Genomic DNA, 22,231 nt, shown 5'->3' with positions numbered 1-22,231 from the left:
GTATTTATTAAAGGCATGAAAATAATGTCGCCCCAAAGGAAAATGCTGTTCCTTTTTTTTTCCTTTTAGAAACGGCTGTTCATTTTATTTGGTAACTTTGGTGAATACACAGCTTTGCACTAACAGAGTACAATAGTGTCTCTCTCATCTTTCTTGTATAAAATAGTTGCATATTAAAGCACCTCTCTCCACACCCCCTCAAAAACAATTTTTAAAAGAGCATTACATCTCTTGCTTAGTAAATAGCACATAAATAAAAATAGCACATATATCTGCCATTTTTCATAATTTTAAGTTTTTTTAAGACTTTAATTATTAAAATAAATGGGGGGGGTGGAATTAAGAAGGGAGAAAGTTTGTTTTAACTTTTCTGGGCTGCTCTAACCAAAAAGAGGTCCAGGGCCCAGGATAGTCAATCAGCGCTATACTGGCACTTCAGAAATCTTTGTTGCTAGTATCTGCCTCCATTGATGTGTGATCTCTCCTTGACTCAATTAAAGTTTTGTCTCAAGATTACAAATGCAAGGAGGCAGCAATTTCCATCCCATCCTCTGTTTGTTGCAATCAGTTCTGTTTCTGTTTCACTACAGTTCGGCTTCTGCTAAAATATACATGGTTCATCTTGCTATCTGCTATGGCTGAAACTAATGCAATTAATTACAGAATCAATTTTCAATGTAAGAGAAACACCAAAGGCAATGCAGAAAATAACATCTGCACAATGTTTGTAGACTAAAGAAACTGTGATATTGGATACTGTTTGTACTTACTTGTGTGATTTCTGTACCTGACCTTGGGTGAACTTGCAAACTGCAGCAATTTCTGTTCCTGTTTCCATTTCTGATGGAATTCTCTGACATTGCTACTCAATATATACACACTTTTCCTGTGAATGTTACAGGAGGAAAGCTCTTCTTCTGGTTGTAATATTGACACATGCATGCTGATAGTGCTGTGCATGCACACCTCATTGTAGCGCCCTTTGACAATTGTAGTTCTCGGCATCAGCCATAGCCCCTTGAAAATTCAGCATCTCTTCGTTTTCCAAATAGAAACACCAAGAAATAAGAGTGAATTTTAGTGCTAGATGGAGGATAACAACCATGTTAAAAGTTTGCAAGAAACAACAGGGAGAATTGGCCCAGATGCAAAAGATATATTGGGTGCTCGGATTAAATAGTTCACAACCACAGATGAGATTAAGGGAGTGCCCACAACTATAAAACAGCTGGCTTTGGTTGCAGGAGAACCTCTGGAAGAAATTATGCTCAATTTGTAATTTAGCTATATTTGTTTCTGTGTGTGTGTGTGTGTGTGTGTGTGTGTGCACGCACGCACACACACACACACACACACACACGCACACACAATTATACATATACACAGTGTTTCGAACAAATAGCTTTTCAATGCAACTGACCATTAGCAGCTGGACAGATTCATATTCTGCACCAGGTCATTAAATATTTCAGTGACATTGCCTATCTATCTCCAGTGCTATAAAGGTAGTTTTTCATGTGATAGCCTAATTGATTAGCATGCTTTACCCGAAGAGTATATCAAATAATTTGTTGGGCTATTTTGGCAGAGTAGTTTGAAAGGTGCATTATGGGTTAGCTTGTGTTTTATTAATTGTAACAAAAGCATTGCTTACCTCAGTTGGAAGAACGGCCAAGCAAGATCCGAAGCCTTACAGAAGTAGCAAAAGTGACAGATTATATTTTGATGAGAGACAGTAAACAGGGTATTTCTTGCACATCAAGACATTCAAGACTTTATAATTTTCAAAAGTTTCTAGTGTAGAAATATATTCACATAATAAAACTCAATAAAAAATACGTGTACCCATAGGATTGCCTACAAGATTAGACTTTTAGTACAGAATACACAGTTTCTATTTATTTATTTATTAAATTTATAAACAGCCCTTCATCCAAGGATCACAGGGTGGTTTACAGTGTAACACTGCAAAGGTCTGGGTGAAGAGGAATGTTTTCATTCCAGTGAAAGAGAGAGTCAGCGTGGTGCAGTGGTTAAGAGCGGTAGACTCCTAATCTGGTGAACCGGTTTCGCGTCTCCGCTCCTCCACATGGCAGCTGCTGGGTGACCTTGGGCCAGTCACACTTCTCTGAAGTCTCTCAGCCCCACTCACCTCACAGAGTGTTTGTTGTGGGGGAGGAAGGGAAAGGAGAATGTTAGCCGTTTTGAGACTCCTTTGGGTAGTGATAAAGCGGGATATTAAATCCAAACTCCTCTTCTTCTTCTTCTTTCACCAATGCCGAAAGAAAGAAAGAAAGAAAGAAAGAAAGAAAGAAAGAAAGAAAGAAAGAAAGAGCTATTCCATGTGGTTATTTAATCCAGTGTTTCCCAACCTTTTTTGGGCAAAGGCACACTTGTTTGATGAAAAAAATCTCGAGGCACACCACCATTATAGCCCCGTGACGTCAGCGCGCAGCGTCACGCCGGGAGGGACGCACGAAAGTGTAAGTTTCAATTTTTCCCCCTCCCCCTTGCCGGGGAACCTCCAAGCTTTGGGGGTGGGGGGGGAGGAGGCAGCAAAGCGAGGCAGGAAGGAGAGCGCGGCTTGGCTGGGTGAGCTTTGGCAGGGGCAGGGAATGAGAGCCGCGAAGCGGGCGCTGCAGACGGAGGCGCTGCCCGCCGAGCTCTCAGGCAGCCAGGCAGGCAGACGGCGAGAGCACCGCGCTGGGCAGCCTCTCCTCGCCGCCGCCGCCCCGCCTCTCGCCGCCCGACTCGCCCGCCTCCCTCCAGGCAACATCTCGCGGCACACCAGGCAACATCTCGCGGCACACTAGTGTGCCGCGGAACAGTGGTTGGGAAACACTGATTTAATCTTTTCTAAACTGAGTTGGCTCTCCTATGCATACAGTGTTAGCATGTCAGAATCCTTGACTTGAATTGACATCATATTCACACACTAAGTGTCTGCATAGCAACTGAGGTCCAAGTAAACACTATGCATGGAATGCCCCATGGGTATTTATAAATTTATTTTTATGTTTCAGTTTTGAATTGGGCCTGATTGCCTTTGTAAGGGCATCAGGATTGGGAGGGGGACAGGAGAGAGATATTGTGTCAGAAGCATCTGAAAGCATTGTACAGTGGTACCTCAGGTTACATACGCTTCAGGTTACATGCGCTTCAGGTTACAGACTCTGCTAACCCAGAAATAGTGCTTCAGGTTAAGAACTTTGCTTCAGGATGAGAACAGAAATCGTGCTCCACCGGCGCGGTGGCAGCAGGAGGCCCCATTAGCTAAAATTGTGCTTCAGGTTAAGAACAGTTTCAGGTTAAGAACGGACCTCCGGAACGAATTAAGTGCTTAACCCGAGGTACCACTGTATGCATCTTCTGTGAGGACTTTGTGATACTTCCTTAAAATGTTAGGCTTGGCACCAAGGATTGCACATGCAGGAGAGTTGGAATCCTGTGTGTATGATCTGCCCAAACAGATACTTGATCAGGACATAAGAATCATATTTTCCTCTGCATAGATCAATCATTGTCTTTCAGTTCCTGTCTTGTCTGGCATCTGCTGATCCGTGCTTTAATGCTGTCAGGTCAGAGATATACAGGCCTTTGTAGCATGCTTGTACCTCATGTCATGTCCCAGTGTTGTTGTACATCTTGTTTCAGAGATATTTTTTCTGTAATGTTCTGTGACCTTTTTCATTGAGTGCGGCAGTTGGAGAGCCACTCAGTGAGGGAAAATTGAGCTGTTTTATTCCTCCCCAAGGAGCCTTGTGTTTCCTTCCACCATTCATTTGAAAGCTATCATTTTCTTGATTTTATAGCTGAAAACCACCATTGATTTGCTGGATGTTAGATCTAAGAGTCCCTCTATTGACATGCCTATTGACAGTTTTCAGTATATTCTGCGTCTAATTATCACTCTTGGCTAAATGATACACCTTGTGGACTTGAGAGATGGAGTCGATAGCTCTTGCAGTATTGTTCTAGCAGCCCCTATTGAGCTTGGTGTCAAAGCAAGGTGATTTATGTGATCAGAAAGAAAATTTTCTGTTGGGCTGCTGCATAATTAAGCCAAGTACAGAGTGACTGGTGACAAAACCAGGTCTGCCAAAGCCATCAGCAAATGAGAAAAGATCTCTCTGGTAAATAGCTGAGACATTGAAGAATCTCTTCTGGCATCTTCCACTTTTCAATTTTCAAGGGTTCGATTTTCATCCTGCTGTTCAAGGGGAGGGGGGTTAGTTCTGCTTTCCGTTCCTTCTATTACACAGTACTAAAAGCCTGTGTGAGAGAGATGGTCATGATTTCTTTTATTTCTGTCTGATGTCCTGGTAATGGTTTTATACACATTTATGAATGTTGGGATGTGTTGTTTTTTTTGACCTTTTATTACATCTTATACCTAAGGCTACTTAACACTCAATCTTGATTTTAAGTATTTAATAAATATTTTTTTATTTATTATACCCCACTTTTCAGTGAAGTGTGGCTCCCAGAGCAGCTTACAATAATTAAAACATAACAAAAAGGTACAATGTAAAGATAGATGGATTTGTGCATGGCACCCTTTTCTGATCCCTACTAGTTGATGGCATAGTCCAGGTTCCCATCTCTTCCCTTCAGAGGAAGAATAGAAAATAGTGGTAGAGTTGTAGTTCTGCCATTCATTTCCATGAGATTTGCACAAGAAAACATCCCAGTGAATTGTATTCCATGCTAGCTAATGGTGAGTGGATGCTATTTGAATTTCCCTCTTTAGCCACCAGAATGTCTTGGGCAACCCTTGCATTGGACTAAATAATCTAGCATAGTCCCTACTAATATCTCTCTTTCTCTCTTCCTCTCTCCCATAGTAGACAGTAAAACCTTGCCTTTCATTAAGAATTAATAAAACACTGACACTAGGGATATGTGGGCAAGGAAAATGTTATGGACAAATCCTGTCATCGAGCTTTGGGTATCTTAGGTGGGGATGTCTTGGTTTGTGGTTTGAGTGAGATAAAATCCAGATCATCCCATATAAGGGGGGGGGCGTGTCTTTTGCTTTAAGGGTGAATTTTTTGATGGAGTCAACAGAAGACGAGGAGCTTCCCACCCCTCTGCCCAGTTTTCATAACCTAATGTTCTTTCTTAAAGTCCTTTTCATCCATCCTGTCTTCAAAGATGTGTTGTGCTGTATTTTATTTTTTATTTTTATTTCTTTAAAACCAATATCCCTTACCAGTTGGTCCTTGGAGCATCTCATATTAAATGCAAACTAAAATACTCAGTTCAGAGGGGAGGGGTGAAATGTGAAATGGGAAGGGGAAATAAGATGATGACACTACAAGAAAACCGCAGTAGACCATTATCTGGAAAATATTTGAAAGAATTCAGCACTGCTTAAAATGTATACCGTGCCTGTAATCCATTAAAACTGCACTGTGAGGTAGGTCACTATTATTTTCCCCCATGCTGTAGATGGAGGATTGGGCCTAAGAGAGTATGTCATGCCTAAGACTACTTAGTGAGTTCATGACATACCGTATTCTCCGACCTATAAGACGCACCAGACTATAAGACGCACCTAGTTTTTAGAGGAGGAAAACAAGAAAAGAAATATTCTGAATCTCAGAAGCCAGAACAACAAGAGCTCTTGCTCTTCTGGCTTCTGGGATAGCTGTGCAGCCTGCATTTGCTCCATAAGACGCCCATACATTTCCCCTTACTTTTTAGGAGGGAAAAAGTGAGTCTTGTAGAGCAAAAAATACGGTAGTTGAGATTTGAACCAGGGGCTTTTTGATTTGTCTCTCCCCCTATGATGCTACACCAGCTCTCTCACCTTGAAGGGGCACAATAGAACCATGTTTGCCCGAGGTATATATCATTCATCTCGCTATCATATCTGTTTACCAGTTTTGCACATTTTTCTAGCGCTTACAAAACCCATTTGGCCAGAAACAACTGGTAGGGGTGGAGGGTAGACACATCTGAGTGTACGCACCAATGGAATGGAATACTGCGTCATACTTCCTTCGACTCTCTGAACAAACTGCCACCTGTCTCTAGTCTAAATCCCATTTTCCACTTGTGTTTAGACTGTAATCAATTATTCCTGCAAAATTTAATTTTCATCAAGGAAATGCTCTGCATTAAGCAATTCCAGTTTTATTCCCCATGTCGCCTGTACAGTTCATTTTTCTTAACAGGTGTTTGATGTTTAGCTTGTATTGTAGGGGGACAGGTGCATGTATGCACACATGCTTGTGTACATTTCATTTGAAATATTAACCTTTGGCACATTTTTGTATGATTAGCCATGTTAACAGAGAAATCTGAGGGCTCCCTTGGACAAAAAAACAAGGACACCAGCCAGGAATATCAGAGCAAAACAGGAGCCAGTAGGCTTGGTCTTTATTGAAGACTGTCGCGACAGAGCTCCCACCTGCCACAAGGTGGAACAAGATGGAAGCCCCAAACAAAAGAGCTCCCAAACTTTTATTAGCTGCTAATCTCCATGTTACACGCCCCCCCCAACTACATCACTCATACATTACGGTTACATCATGAAAGGGGAGGTCTGGTGGCAGTAATCTGAGCATCCTGGACCCTGCCCCATGGTTCTCCTTGCCCTCCACCAAACACCCGTCAAGTGTAACAAAAAATATATTTACATTTCCCTGTTTCCCAGCCAAGTTAATCACACCCTTTTGTCTTCAACTGGGTTTGTTATTTCTGGAATGGCTACCTGTCCGGCACTCAGGCAGAGGGGCTGCTGAGTAGCTGAGCTCACATGTCTATATGAATTTCTGAAGTTTTCCCAGTGAGCCAGTACATAGATACATTTATCAGTGAATTGTTACATTTGGTATCATGAAGCAAAAGCCCTTTGTACAGATAGGAAGAAACTGTGATGGGGTGTTTTGTGGCGACAAATCACAAAAGTCACAAAAGCGATTGTGCTGGTTTTGGTAGTGGGCTGCATGTGCATGATATCTGCTGGAGGGGCAACCCCGCCCCAACCTATACATAAATTCCTGCAACAGCCACCAGAACATGGGCAGTTCATGGTGTAAGATGAGAGGAAACACCTAGTCCTCTGCCTTTAAGTCTTACCCAAGAGACTGTTTTACCTTTTTTAGAATGGGTACTCAAGGCAAAGGGTGGAGGAAATACATATGATCAAAGCAAACAGAAAACTCATTTGAGTAAACAGTGTCAATCTAATATAATCTGCTCAGGTTATATTTCTTTTGTACTTTTAGCAGTAAGAGCTAAGAAATTCTGTCACAAATGTCTGGAAACATCTTTCCTACTCTTCTTTTCTAAGTAGAATAAAGCACTGTCAGTTACCAATTAATGAGAGCAGCTTTAATGACATAGGACAAAAGAACTCTTGATTTCTAACACAATGACATGCCACACTGTAGTTAATCCAGTCTAAAACTTTATTCCAGCCCCCCCTTTCCCCCCATTTGATTTATTGAAGCTAACACAACTTATCAGGAGGAAGTCCCTGAGTCATAAGAGTTTATCATTAATAAACGTGGCAACTAAAGTTAACTTGGACAGGAGATTCCAGGGTGAAAAGAAGCAACACTAAATACTGTTGGGGAGGTGAAGCAGAACGTATAGGATATCCAAACTGTGGGTGCACCCAAAGTGGTGCCAGATACCATATTATTCTCAAGGTTTGTGTATGCACCTGATTTTTCAACTGAGTCAGGTAATAAGCTTATTTAAGACTAATGGTGGTGCTTGGGCTTGCAGTTGTAAAGTTTGGGAAACAAAGCTCAGGAGTTCAACCCCACTTATTAAGCCCATTAAAAAAAGAGCCAAGCTTAAATTCCCACCAGAGTTCAGGCCCAGCAAGGGTGACCTGGTATCCTCTTTCATACTGGACACTCCATTATTTCAAGGGCTGCCCAGGTTGCTGTCTTCTTCCCTGCATGCCTGATTCCAGTTCTGTCTATAGCAAGGTAGCCAGAGGGTGGTCTATCATTCATTCATTCATTCATTCATTCATTCATTCATTCATTCATTTATTATTCAACTTATACACTGCCCAATACCCGAAGGTCACAGGGCGGTTTACTGTTAATCCAAAGGCAAGCTGGCATCTCACTGTGCTGCCAGGCTGCTGCCGTGTTACACAAATTGAAGTCTCAAATGCCTCTGGGAAACAGTATGTGATGGTGTACCCTAATTTTCCCATGGCAGACCTGAGGCTTCAATTTGCATAATGCAAACTTAAATGGTAAAGTAAATTAATTGAAGAGGAACTGATGTGGGGTGATCTGAAGTTCAAATTCATTGAAGAATTTATTTGAGGTGATTTGGGTGGGAATTAATTATTTTGCCTTCTACAAAATTTAAACTCCAGTAATTATTTAGAAATTTGCATGTATACATATAAATTAGCATGTGTAAATGTTGTTCAAACTGATGTCCTTGTGTCCTTTTCTCCAGTGGTGTTTATCATAAGGCTGGGAATGGATTATCGAACCAGTGGAGAGGTGTAGCAGAATCGCCAAGCTTCAGGACAGTGTTTCTCAAGGGCCTAGAACAGACATAGGCAAACTCCGGCCCTCCAGATGTTTGGGACTACAGTTCCCATCATCCTTGACCACTGGTCCTGTTAGCTAGGGATGATGGGAATTGTAGTCCCAAACATCTGGAGGGCCAGAGTTTGCCTATGCCTGGCCTAGAACAGTGCTTCACACAGAAGCAAAGGGAGTGAGCTTCTCTGAGGAAACGGGGTGCTTCCTCTTTCTTAGCTCCGACATCAATTCAGACAGAACAGGGTAAGAGGCTGCCCAATATGTAGTTCTGGTGTCCCAGATCAGATAGTCTGTTTCTCCCTCAGCTGCTGCCACAGGCTTACTCCAGAACCATCTTGTTCTAAGCAGAGGTGAGAACTAGCTTTCAAAAACCTTTTCTCCTTGTAGCTTGTGTTTGAGTTTTTATTATATTGGTTTCTAATTTTTATTTATTGTTTAGTCGTTTAGTCATGTCCGACTCTTCGTGACCCCATGGACCAGAGCACACCAGGCACTCCTGTCTTTCACTGCCTCCTGCAGTTTGGTCAGATTCATGGTGGTAGCTTCGAGAACACTGTCCAACCATCTCGTCCTCTGTCATCCCCTTCTCCTTGTGCCCTCCATCTTTCCCAACATCAGGGTCTTTTCCAGGGAGTCTTCTCTTCTCATGAGGTGGCCAAAGTATTGGAGCCTCAGCTTCACGATCTGTCCTTCCAGTGAGCACTCAGTGTTGATTTCCTTAAGAATGGATAGGTTTGGATCTTCTTGCAGTCCATGGGACTCTCAAGTGTCTCCTCCAACACCATAATTCAAAAGCATCAATTCTTCGGCGATCAGCCTTCTTTATGGTCCAGCTCTCACTTCTATACATCACTAATTTATTGTTTACTATATCTATATAAACTGTTATATAAGATTCACCTGAAAGATGGCATATAAACGTCTTGGTTTGAGCTAATTATAATTCAAAACTCCATTATGCAATAGGCAAAACATGGCATAGGCTTGGTGGTGTGTTTTTGTTTTTGTCCACTCAATATAAATTCATGACTTTGCTCAAGATGCAGTGACCTCTGAAACCAGAGCAATGGGCGTAATGATGGTTTGACACACCATCAATCCATGGTTAGTACTTTGCAAGCTCTTTTCAAACCATGGTTTATGGTTCTGGTCTGCCATTCTTTCAGTTGATAATTCAAACACATAACTTTAAATTATAGTTAAACCTTTAAAAAAAAATTAAAAATTATTAATTGCTATATTTCAAACATTTAAGCGCAAAATACAAAAAAAGGAAAAGATGAAAAAGAACATTTACTAATCTCGATACAAGACAACTTCATTGACACAGAGTAGAAAAAAGACAGGACTTTTTCTATTTGCAATGTTAAACAACTTTAAACAACAATACTTAACAAATACATGTTTATCCCCTGTTTCTGTTCTTTCTGAGTTAATGCCTATAAAATATCTATAAAGCTTCTTCAAACTTTGTTTGGTGTGATGTTTGAATTGAGACACTTTAGTAGTAAAACCCTTTCCATTGTCAAGAGTGAGGTATACCGCCAATTTTAATTCACAAACATTTGCCTCGCTTCCAGTTACTCCCGTGCCACATAATTTGCTTAGGTTCCCTTCCCCCAACTTTAGCTGGGAATCCTGGGGCTGTCGTCATTAGGCACACAAGCTTGTGGAATAATGGTGCAAGGTTGAGCTTACAGCAAGCATATGGAACATTCATTTTGCAGCAGTAGATGGGGGAAAGAATGTGCTGCCGTGTTTTCCCCCTCTGGGATTGTCAAGAAAGGTAGAGCCCTTTGAGAGAGAAATCCAATAGCACAGGAGATCAAAGTGAGTTTGTGACTGGAATGCCCTAGGGTTAGCGCGGCGTGCGAGGTGTAGCTTGGCAAATCACCATGCTTGCAAACAAAAAGGAAGTGCTACATTCAAATCTTCCTCCAAGCCTTTCAGGATGACAAATTATTATTTGGTGTGTGTGTGATTTCTGCATTTGTTTCTGCATTTCACATGATCTGTAAAGCAAATCATGGCCTCTTGACAAAGCCCCCTCCCCTTTTAAAACTAGGTTTGTTGGAACAAACGCTTCCATCTCATTAAACGCCAGTTTCTCTGTTTTTCATTCAGGGAGACGTTGTGGCTTTAAGGAACAAAAACAAACTTTTCCCACCTCCAGACCATCACTATTTTGTGGGAGGGATTCAGTCATATACTGGAAATGTAGGTTTGTGCAATTAAAGTGGATTAAAGCATTTGGCTGCAAAAAATCAGATATGTAGGGAACACCAAACTGGTATTTTCTACTAATTTAGAAAATAGAAACAGGATCCTGTATGGTTTTAAGATGGAGAACAGGGCCAGAATGAACAAAATGAATTTTAACAGAGATGCACCTAAAAAGTTCTCCATTGTAAGAGATGCTGCTAAAGTGATTTCTTGATAATAGTAAAAGTGATTGACCCCTGATTGGGAGCTAATGACTACAAATTTCTGCTGTCTTTGGAAGATAACACAATTTAGCTGGTAAGAGGGGCAGAGAGGTAGTGTTGCAGTTTCAGTTCAGAAATGTAGCTAGACAGAGCTAAGTGGTTTGGAGCTGGAGCTTAACTGTCCTAGAAGCAGACTTTAAAGCTGCTTTGGTGAAAGAGTTTCTTTTATTGCAAATGTGATGCAGAATCAGTAGGAGTATTTGTCAACAATAAAACAGAGATTACAGTGGCACCATATGTCCCCAGTGCTTTTTTCTAGATGTGAATAACAGTCACATCTAGTCAGTAATGTCAGTTTCCCAGAAAATTTTGAATGGGAACATTTTCCAGAGGAAAAAAATCCCATATGAATTAATGTAATTTGCATAGGAAATTCTTCAGTTTTGTGTCGGGAAATTTTCCTATGTCCTAAAGAGTGATTGTATTTAGTATGTTTATTTTAACTGCATGTTGTAAACAACGCTAAAAACTTTGAAACCGCCATGCTTGCCTAACATTGAACTTGCAGTTGGCAGCCGCTTATGACACAAAAGATTTCTCATAGAAAATTTAAGGACTGGAAGATTTCCCATCCCACATACTGCATCTAGTATGGACCTCAGTTTTGTTTGGACACAACCATAAAATCATTGCAGTGTATATATATACATACCACTTGCACATATACTGTTATAAACATGTCCATATGCTGTTATAACAGACTCTGAATAGATAACCTTCAAATTGGTCTTTTGAACACATGCCATCTTATTTTCCTCGGGGCAGTTAAAGAACAACTTTCACTTTTAACACGCTACCCCAGAAATTTACTGCTTGGCATCTTATCACTTGCCATATATTGTACATCATGCAGCATAAGATTATTTAAATAATATATTGATGGCATTCCAAATTTGTGCTTATAAATGATAATTACACCAGGTAGGCATATGCCTGAGGGTAAAGGGTCAGGGTTCTAGCAAAGCAGAGCCAGATGGACAAAAGCAAATATTTTAGCATGTGCCAGCAAATAAATGAGGGACACATAAAGACAAATCTGTAGCGGATTGTAAACTGTCTAGTTGCGAGCCATGGTAACACTGAAAGAGAAATATTGCACCTTAATTATAAATATACAACTTGAGTTGAGGTGAAACTATTCCGTTCTTCGTGACAGTTTAAGCAGTGCCAAAAAATGTCTCCTGTTTTGGTGATATTCTAACACTTCTTAGGAAAAAGCTTCCTTACTCATTTATGTTACCTTTACTTGCCTTCTTCTCCTATTGCACTCTCTCCCGTACCCTTAGTGACATCACCATATTGCCACTTTGCTACGTAACAGTGTGATGTCATCAGATTCACCCAGGTCAGTTGCAAAAGAGAACTGAGAGATTGAATATTTGTAGTACTGAAATTTGAGAGAAGGGGATTAATTGAAATTGCTTGCTTTTATCAGAAAATCTAAACATATTTGGCATGATGCTATGAAGGATTAATCAAAATATGAGCACAATCTCATAATCTTTGTTCCATTGCTTTCAGAGTGTGTTTAAATCATTTTAATTAAAATCAATGGCTGAAACATTCCCCAAATTTTCAAATATGTCATATGAACATATGTGGTTTGTTTTTCCCCAAACTGTCAGTATTATATAATTGTCTTTAAATGTGCTCAATTAACTATGTAAAAGTTCAGATCTTTTATCCATCAAGTTTAGTTCTTGGATGGATGGGATTCACACAATAATCCTTCTTATTATATTTATCAATCACCTTGTGCAATTAGTTTCTAGATAATGTATAATAAAATATAATTTTTTGGAAAAATCATAATTCATAATAAAGTAAGCCAACTGCAGCAAGAAACAATTTGAATCCCCTCACAATCATATAAAAATGAAAGCAAACACCTGCAAGCAAAAACTAATCATTATCACATTAATCAGGGTCAAAATTTCAGTGAAATTTAAATAATATTAAGATGTCAACAAGCCTAGGAGAATAGAAAGATCTTCACCCAGTGCCAGAAAAACATTAAAGGGGTAGTATTTAGAGGAAAAGGGACGCAGGTGGCGCTGTGGTCTAAACCACAGAGCCTAGGGCTTGCTGATCGGAAGGTCGGCAGTTTGAATCCCCACGGTGAGCTCCCGTTGTTCGGTCCCAGCTCCTGCCCACCTAGCAGTTCAAAAGTATGTAAAATGCAAGTAGATAAATAGGTACTGCTCTGGTGGGAAGATAAACGGCGTTTCCGTGCACTGCTCTGGTTTGCCAGAAGTGGCTTAGTCATGCTGGTCACATGACCCGGAAGCTGTACGCTGGCTCCCTCGGCCAATAAAGCGAGATGAGCGCCGCAACCCCAGAGTCGTCCGCGACTGGACCTAATGGTCAGGGGCAGTGGCGTAGCGTGGGTTGTCAGCACCTGGGGCAAGGCAAGTAATTTGCGCCCCCTAACCCGTGGATTTGCGCCCCCTAACCCTAACCCCCTGATGTTGCGCCCGGTGCAGCCGGCCCCCCTGCACCCCCCACGCTACGCCACTGGTCAGGGGTTCCTTTACCTTTACAGCCTCCAGAGGGGCACCATTGAGGCTCCCAGCCTGTATGTTTGTGTATGCAAATGCATGTGCAGGGGGTGCCAAAGTGAGTCTTTCACCCAAGTGAAATAAAGCCTAGTTTTGCCCCTGCATGGGGTGGAAGAGACTTCAGAAGCAGCTGTCCACCACCTAATATAGACATAATAGTGATGCCCTGCAAATATGGTTGGCTAATTGGGAGTCACCCTTGGAAGGCACACTTCAGTCCCCTGCCATTCCCTTCCTGACCACGATAGTCCATCTATTGTTTTTAGTTGTTTCTGTTCTGTTGGAACACATTTATTTTAAAATACGTTTTACTCTTCAAATTGTCCATTTCCAGGTTGCAGTTGAACTAGTTAAAACTTCACATTTCTGAAAGTGCTCTAATGTTCAAAGACTTTTAAACACTTTGGTACATCAAGTAAAAAGCTCTTAAGTTAGACGAACTAGCAAGGTAAATAGCACTTCGTTGGCATTAGCAACCAATAATTCATGGAAGAGAATATTATTGTGTCTCTAACATCTGTGCTGTGGGTTGTGTTGACTTATGCAGTATGTGACCAAACAGCTTACATTATTTCTTTAGAACAGATTTACAAGTTCATGTTTTCCTTCATGAGGTGATGTCGGAGACCAGGTTGATGAGTACTGCTCTAATGAACAATGGTGGGAGCCTCCCCCTCCCCCTCATAGCTGTCAACATTTCCCTTTTTTAAAGGAAAATTCCCATATTCCAAATAGGATTCCTCGCAAGAAAAGGGAAAAGTTGACAACTATGCTCCCCCTGCTCCTGGCCAGGATCCTGAAACTGCACAGGAGCAGGAGAGCAGTATTGATTTGGAACAATGGCTTGCTGGAGGACACAGTTCGGAAGAGAACAGTTGGGAAGAACTGGGGTGGGGGGACAGCCAGAAGAGGAAGAACTGCAAGAGAAAGTATCCAGCCTATTAGTCCAAGGGCAAGGAGATTAGATAAAATGGCTGAACAGAAGGCTTGGTGGCGGAGAGATCATGTTGGAAGGCGCGGAAGTGACAGGAGTAACTAGGGGGAAGTGGGTGTGAACCTTAAGTAGGACCACTATCATTCCAAGAATGGTTGCTTTTTTCTTTTGCTGTCAGCACTCAAAGCTCTTTCGCTGGTAATGGGACTCATCTTGAATGAACCTAAAAAATGACCTGATCAGCTTCCATTGATTGGTCTATGGTTGGTTGTAATTCACATTTATCTTCACCATAACGTAATGATGAAAAAGGGCCCCATACTTTGCAGGGTGGGGAGCCAAAATAATTCGAATTCAACATAGTTAGTTACTAACAAGTATTTGAAGTGTTGGCTTAGGCTCCTTGTTAACTTTGCCTCTTCCCTTTGAAGTATATCTCTTCCACTATAAAAATTAGGCTGTAAGCACTTTGGAGCATTTTCTTTTTCTTTTCCTTTCTTTCGCCACTCTTCAATGACTAATTTAGGTCCATTAATTAAAAACTTAAGTTGGAAACAGCTCTTACTCTTTAGATAAAGAAAATCACCTTCTTTTCTGTTAAGTTTGTCATACTTTATATTACCTGAAGAAATGAACTCCTGTACTTTCCCCTTGGTAACAATGAAGTTCAACTGCTTTAGCTCAAAATACACTTTCTTGTGCTGTTAGAAATAATAAAACCATCCTAAAACAGATGGACATAGGTGCAGACCTCTTGTAGTTAGCATAGTTTATGGTGTAGTTTAGTGACTTTCTATCACTTGTATAATTTAGATTTTCCCCATTTTTATGAGTTACATAAAATATTCCTCATATTTTAAGCTACTCGTTGGGGATATACTTTAGGATGAACAGTAAAATATTTCTGTCATTATCCTGCAATGTCTAAATCTGTTCTTAAAGTAAGAAATGAGAATTATATTTAGGGATTGGGGATTGGGGAGCACATGTTATTATAATATCTGCAGGATCCTTGATAGTAGTAGAACTGTCTTTCTGTTATTAAGTAGCATCTGCAATTATCTGTGGGAACAGAAAACTAATGCCATTTATTCAACTCTAGTTTTGATTACATTGACTCCAGCAAATGTTACATGTCCTTCTTGTTAATAGGTGGCAAGACCATGGGAATTTATGTGTAAAGAATTGATTTATGTACAGTGGTACCTTGTTCCTCAAACTTAATCCGTTCCGGAAGTTCATTCCACAACCAAAACGTTCTAAAACCAAGGCATGCTTACCCATAGAAAGTAATGCAAAACGGATTAATCTGTTCCAGACTTTTAAAAACAACCCCTAAAACAGCAATTTAACATGAATTTTACTATCTAACGAGACCATTGATCCATAAAATGAAAGCAATAATCAATGTACTGCACTATAAAATAAATAAGACAGTATTGTAGATGATTAAAATTAAAATTAATTTTTTTTTAATATACCTGCACTGATGATAGTCATTGTTTGGATGGGGGGTGGGGCTTTTATCCATTTCCACAGTCACACAATCAATCAAGCAGCAGCTGAACTGGGTTCTACACAGTCACAAAAACAAATTAACTGAAAAAGCCTCAAAAACAAAAATGTAAAATAAATAGCAAAAACAAAAGCACCAAACTTAATCCGTTCCAAAAGACCATTTGACTTCTGGAATTTTCAAAAACCAAGGTACAGCTTCTGATTAGTGCAGGTGCCCTGGAAACAATAGCCAACAGCTGCATCAGACGTTCGGCCTCCAAAAAACATTTGAAAACCGGAACACTTACTTCTGGGTTTTCAGCGTTTGAGTACCAAGGCGTTGGAGAACCAAGGTACCACTGTAGTGTTCTAGCAGTCTCTTTAACTTTTGCAGGAGCATTAGAAACCAAAATCAAGTTGTTACCTTTCCTAGGGGAGGAGGAAGCAGATATTCTAATGACAGCTCTAGGAGGCTTATTGTTGTGAGAATAAAGTAAAGCATTGTTCCATGGGAACTAAACTACTTTTCCCCCACAGGGCACAATTAACTTAGGGAGTTTGCTGCCAAAAGATGTGGAGATGGCCACTCACCCAGATGGTCTTTAAAAGGGATAAAACAAATTCATGGAAGAATCTCTATATTCAGAGGCAGTGGACTGCTAAATGCCTGGGACTTGGGGCCAGCATTGGAGAGGGTTGCGCTGTTGTTTTCAATCTCTGCTTTGGAGGTTCCTCTGCTTTGGGATGTGGGTGGCCCTGTGGGTTAAACCACAGAGCCTAGGACTTGCCGATCAGAAGGTTGGCGGTTCGAATCCCCACGACGGGGTGAGCTCCCGTTGCTCGGTCCCTGCTCCTGCCAACCTAGCAGTTTGAAAGCACGTCAAAGTGCAAGTAGATAAATAGGTACCACTCTGGCGGGAAGGTAAACGGCGTTTCCGTGCGCTGCTCTGGTTCGCCAGAAGTGGCTTAGTCATGCTGGCCACATGACACGGAAACTGTATGCTGGCTCCCTCAGCCAATAAAGCGAGCGCTGCAACCCCAGAGTTGGTCACAACTGGACCTAATGGTCAGGGGTCCCTTTACCCTTTACCTAACTGCAGATGTGCCTAAAGGTTTGTCTACCGCATCATTCTGTTTAACTGTTTCATCAAATTGCATCATCTGGACACTTAGGAAGGCAGAGGCACTGGGCTATGTTTGGGAAGCCTGCAACATTTTACCTGAGAGATAGCCTCCACAAATCCCCCTCACCCTAAAAAAAAACTCTGTGAGGAGTTTCCCCAGCTTTCAGGAAAAGCACTAGCTTTTGCTTGAAGACAGGCATTTCCAAGTGTGGTGGAAGAGGTTTAAGCATACACTCACTGCACTCATTTCTTTTTTAGCCAGAGAATGAGTGTTGAAATAATTTCCTCCACATTTAGGCTGAAGACAAAAGCCCCCTTCGTGGATGAAGGGAGTCCCATGCATGGAAAGGGAGCCCTGGGACAATGGGGCTGGCCTTGTTTCTAAGATGACACAGTTTCCTTCACAGATCTTTATGAGTTTGGCAAGAATGTCTAAGCTGAGGGAGCCAGCTTTGCAGGTTTCCCCAGCTCAGACATCCCATGCCTAATACTCGTGTTAGTCAAATGAAGCAGTGCAACCTTAAGGGCAAGGGCAGCAATGTGTCCCACTGATCTTTTCTATGTGTGGACTTTGTTCATGTGGGTAATCCTTGAAGGGAAGCTAGACATTCTAAGTATTGCAGAAGTGGTTTGAATATGCATTTTCTGCTCTAAGAACAAATGCCTCCACTACATTCTGAGACATGTTCAAACCATGCCTACCTACTCCACTTATGAAAGTCACATAGGACCATCTTTCACAGTACCCACCCCCAGCCTTCAGCCCATACCTGAATGTGGGTAGCAACCAGTACACCTAAGGAAAGAAACAGAAGCCTGAGCTAACAATGGGGATTGTTGCCAAGGCTGCTGGTGTCACAAAGGTACTGATGCCATCCCCTTATAACACAGAAACAGATAAGAGGAAGAGGGGAAGGAAACAGGAGTAGACTAAAGGGGCTCTTGATTGTGGGCACAAGGGCTCCATAGGATGGAGAGAGGGAGGAAGCAGGAAACAAGGGAAGAAAAATTATGCAGTTCAACAACTACACAAACCCGCTGGGAGACTGGGAATGCAGTGCCATCAAGTGTGCAGAATGATGTCCACCATTATCTCTTCTCTTGATCTAATTCTGTGAGATGCTGTTGAGGACCTGAGTCAGTGTCTAATATTAACAAAATATAGAATCTGAAGTTTAATCTAGACTAAAGAGAAATCCTGGTGGTTCAGCCTCCTCTAATTGGGGTTCCACCCACCTTGAGGAACTCATTCACCTGGCATTTCAGATGACTGGGGACACATTTATATTACTTCAGGTTGTGCACTATCAGCCTGCACCCCTTTTTTACAGCAGCAACAATACCACCAGCAGGTGAAAACATGGGGTGGACCTTCTTGGTGGAAGTGCCAACCCAGATTGTGGACTTGAGAAACTCCGCTAGAACTCCCCTCTGCCTGTTTTTCCAGCATCAGGTAAAAACAATGTTTTTAAATTAGCTGCTGTGTGTTTTGCTGGTAGCAGCTGAGTAATTTTGCTTTATTGCTAGATTTTTTTTTATTATTATTCAAAATTATAACAAGACATATTCTCCAAAAACGTATTATCCTTGTCCCCCCCCCCACATTTTTCCTCCCACCCCACCCCACCGACTTCCCTCAGTTCCAGTCTTTGGTTTCTCTAAGAATGCTGTTTTCTGCATGTTACACAGTTGTATAGATCCTCAAATTATTTAGCTGATTATTATCAATAAAAAGTTTGTGAATGTTTATTCAAAGCCAGCCAAGGAGTCCAGTTCGCTTTGTTGCATCTTCAGATACTTTGTAAAGGGTTCCCATTCATCCTTAAAGTCACAGTTATCCTTGCCCCGCAGCTTATATGTCAGTTTTGCCAGTTCTGCATAGTCCATCAATTTTTCTTGCCATGATTCTTTAGTTGGGGTTTCTTCAGTCTTTCATCCTTGTGCTACCAGAACTCTCGCGGCCGTTGTCGCATACATGAAGATGTTTTTCAACATTTTTGGCATCTTGCTAGATTATTTTTAACTGTTTTTATTTTGAGTTGTAAGTTGCTTTGAAGGCTTCTTACATTGGGTGGAAGGGTGTGGAATATAAAATTTTATCTGAAGTCTGTTGTGAACAGGAAGGAGAATTCAGGACAGTGGTTGTGTAGTTGTTTGGATCCTAATCAGTCCTCTTCCATAAATGGGATTTGGGCCAACATTCCTCAGACAGCAGCTCTTTACCTCTCCATGTGCCTCCCTTCCAATTCCACATGGCAAGGTGTTGAAGCTGCTGGGACTTTCAAAAGCAGTTTGTATTCTGGCATGATTCAAATTTAAACATTCAAAAATCCCACTTGTGTGCTGAAACCTTTGGGCAAGCCTAAAGTAATTCTTTAGATCACAACCTGTATTTTACACATTGTATTTTCTGTTTTAAGCTGGTAATTTGTACATAGCCAGCATGATTATATAGAGATTGCTCCCCAATTTGCTCACATTAATCCCATTACCCCTTTCCTCTTCTGGTACTCGTTTGGGTCAGGGACCTGTCTTATTTGCTTATGCTTCTTTGTAAAGTACTACATACCCTTGATGTCATGATACAAAAGAGAATACTGATCATCTTCCCCTAAACAAGTCCTGATGGAATTACTAGGAGCCACACAGATTCAGTATGGTAGTCTTTCCAACTTCCATTTATTTCTCTGAAGCTTGCAGAAGAGAACCTCCTGGGTGACTGTGTCCCATGTTAATCAGTTGAGAGGGGGCTGCTACCTCAGAAACCAAAATGTATTGGGCTGCTCCTGGGTATGCCATAAGTAGGAAGAAACATATGGCAAAAGTGGAAACTAAAAGTGAGCTGGAGCATAAATGTAAATGTGTAGATATCCCAGGAGAAACATAACCAGAGTAGATATTCAGCACAACATACTTTCTTAACAATAAGTAAGTTTTGATATTTGTGTATTAGTGTGATTTAAAAATTAACAACAAAAAAGTATTTAAACAAGATACTTACGTTGCATAAAAAACACCTAATACTTTATAAGAAGGCTGCTCTTGAAACATACTAATCCCCCTTCCAATATGTGTTTTATGTGATTTGGGGCCATATTTGAAAAACAATTCTTGTAAATGAAATTCACAATTCTAGCAGAAAATTACATTTTGTGTTTCTGTAATGATCCCATGAGTTCTTTTTTGCATAAATCCTTTCTTCCACTTTGAGATACAAATCTGTTTTACTGAAGACAAAATGCATTTTCAGCTGAAAAAATGTAAATTAATTTTCTTAGAAAATTCCTCTGTGGGCCCTAAGTTCTGAAATATGAGGATCACTGGCGTTCTTTAAGAAAGTGGTAATTTGAATTTTTACTACTATTAACTTTTTATTGGTAATTTGAATATTTTGCTATAATTACAAATTCCCTTTTTATCAAGGATATAGGCTGTGTTTATCAGCCCTGTTGCATTGTTCATTGCTGACGTTTGGAAAAAGTAGCAATTTGTATGTGGCTTATAAATTTGTCATGGACAATTTTCTGTTAAGTATAAGAATCATTTCCTTAACTACTTATGCATCTGAGAAGCCTGAATTTATAGTAAAATGTCATGTCTCCATTTCTTATGGATTTCATTGTACCTTTTAAAAGAAAACCTAGTTCTTTCAGAGAAGTTCCTTGCTGTTCTGTACTGATAAAATCATTTCAGCTGGCAGAAGTTCCATCCCAAATCTGAGCCCTCCTCAGTGCACAGCGCTTTAAGTGGAATGAAATGCTCCACTTTTCTATGTATTGTTTGTGCCAAAGAAGCCTTGAGTTCGAGCACATTTACATCTGTTTTGGGTAATTCTCTGCATATGTTCCAAAATGTAAGTTATCCATCTTACCCAAGAAACAGCATTTGTTGGAAACAGTTTGCCAATTGGAAACTCGATTGAATTTGTTCTATCATGCTGAGGCTTCATTTGAGGTCTGAAATATGTTCATCTTTGTTCCTCCAGCTGTTTTACCATTCTGAACCAAAAGCTTTTCCTACAGCCTAAGTCCTCAAACTTGCTATGCCAATAAGTTGTCATAAGACATCAAATTATGCTCACATTAGATGTTACTTTATGCTAAGGAAAACTTGGCTCAGCAGGGACTCAATTGACCTCTTGTGTTTATCTGCCTGCCTAGGATTGAAAAAGTGGAGTTGGGCTTGTTAAGCACCTGGTAGGCTCCAGAAGGTAGACGTTTGGCCTGAGTTTGCAGTTGCTGAGTCTGCTGAGACGCAAAGGAATGGAGTGTGGGAGAGTAGATGAGGGCTGAAGAATCTGTGTCTCTTTCAGTGCTGCTGGAGTGTAGCTCCCATCACTTCTGACCATTGGCTGACCATGCTGGCTGGGGTCGATGGCAGTGGTAGTTCAGCAACAGCTGGAAGGCCACAGGTTCCTCACCCTGAGGTGCAAAATGACAGGGTAGGTTATGTAACCCAGGGATACCTGTGGAGGCTACTGAGCTAGTCAAGAAGAAAAACTGGACAATGCCTGATAGGCAACAGGGTGCCTGTGTAGCAAAATAGCAAATGTTATCAAGGCAAGCCAAAGAAAGCCAGCCTACTTGAACCTCACCTTTCAGTTTAGATTTTACTCAGTCTTATGGAGACCCATTAGAAAGATACTAAAATATATACTATATGCTATCTTTAAGACCGGGGGAAGTTTTGGAGTTGCCTGGTTAGCTTAAATGGCTTTGTCACAGAAAAGGGGGGCAACCAAGGTACAGAAGCTTATGCCTTTTGTCTAAAATGGTTGTTGCACAATCCTCAAACTGACCTCAGTGGATACACTGCTATTAGTTCATTCATGTAGGCATGCTCTTTTTTTTAAAAAAAGTGCTCATTGCTGCCTGGAAGGACCTTTATGGACATGTTCCTTTGTCTTTGGGCAGCTTCTTGCTGAAATGGGGATTTAGGTGTTCTTTACGATACGATCCTTTGGCTCCTAAGCTGTAAAGAGGCATTTGCTCTTCTGCCTTTCAGTTTTTGTCCCACAAGAGCTTATCCATGAAACCCTCCACAACAGAGTCAATTCTTCATTATGTCAAATGAAAACAAATAATAGCCAGGTGTTCTTTTT

General features: G+C 41.0%; 1 protein-coding gene and 1 long non-coding RNA gene across 2 annotated transcripts in view; one reads left to right on the top strand and one right to left on the bottom strand.

The window, feature by feature from the left end:
• The window catches only part of LRMDA (leucine rich melanocyte differentiation associated), a 775,035-nt gene that overhangs the window by 254,341 nt on the left and 498,463 nt on the right, over positions 1-22,231 (top strand). The window lies entirely within an intron of this gene.
• LOC308585854 lies at positions 19,791-22,214 on the bottom strand. Its single transcript, XR_014007633.1, has 2 exons — positions 21,324-22,214; positions 19,791-19,916 (listed from the first exon to the last, which is right to left on the bottom strand). It is a non-coding gene; the product is annotated as an uncharacterized lncRNA (long non-coding RNA).

This window comes from Podarcis bocagei (genome assembly GCF_964188305.1).
Source record: "Podarcis bocagei genome assembly, chromosome: 4".
Classification (NCBI taxonomy): Eukaryota; Metazoa; Chordata; class Lepidosauria; order Squamata; family Lacertidae; genus Podarcis; species Podarcis bocagei.
The sequence above is the reverse complement of the archived record's forward strand: the minus strand, read 5'-3'. Positions and strand labels throughout refer to the sequence as shown.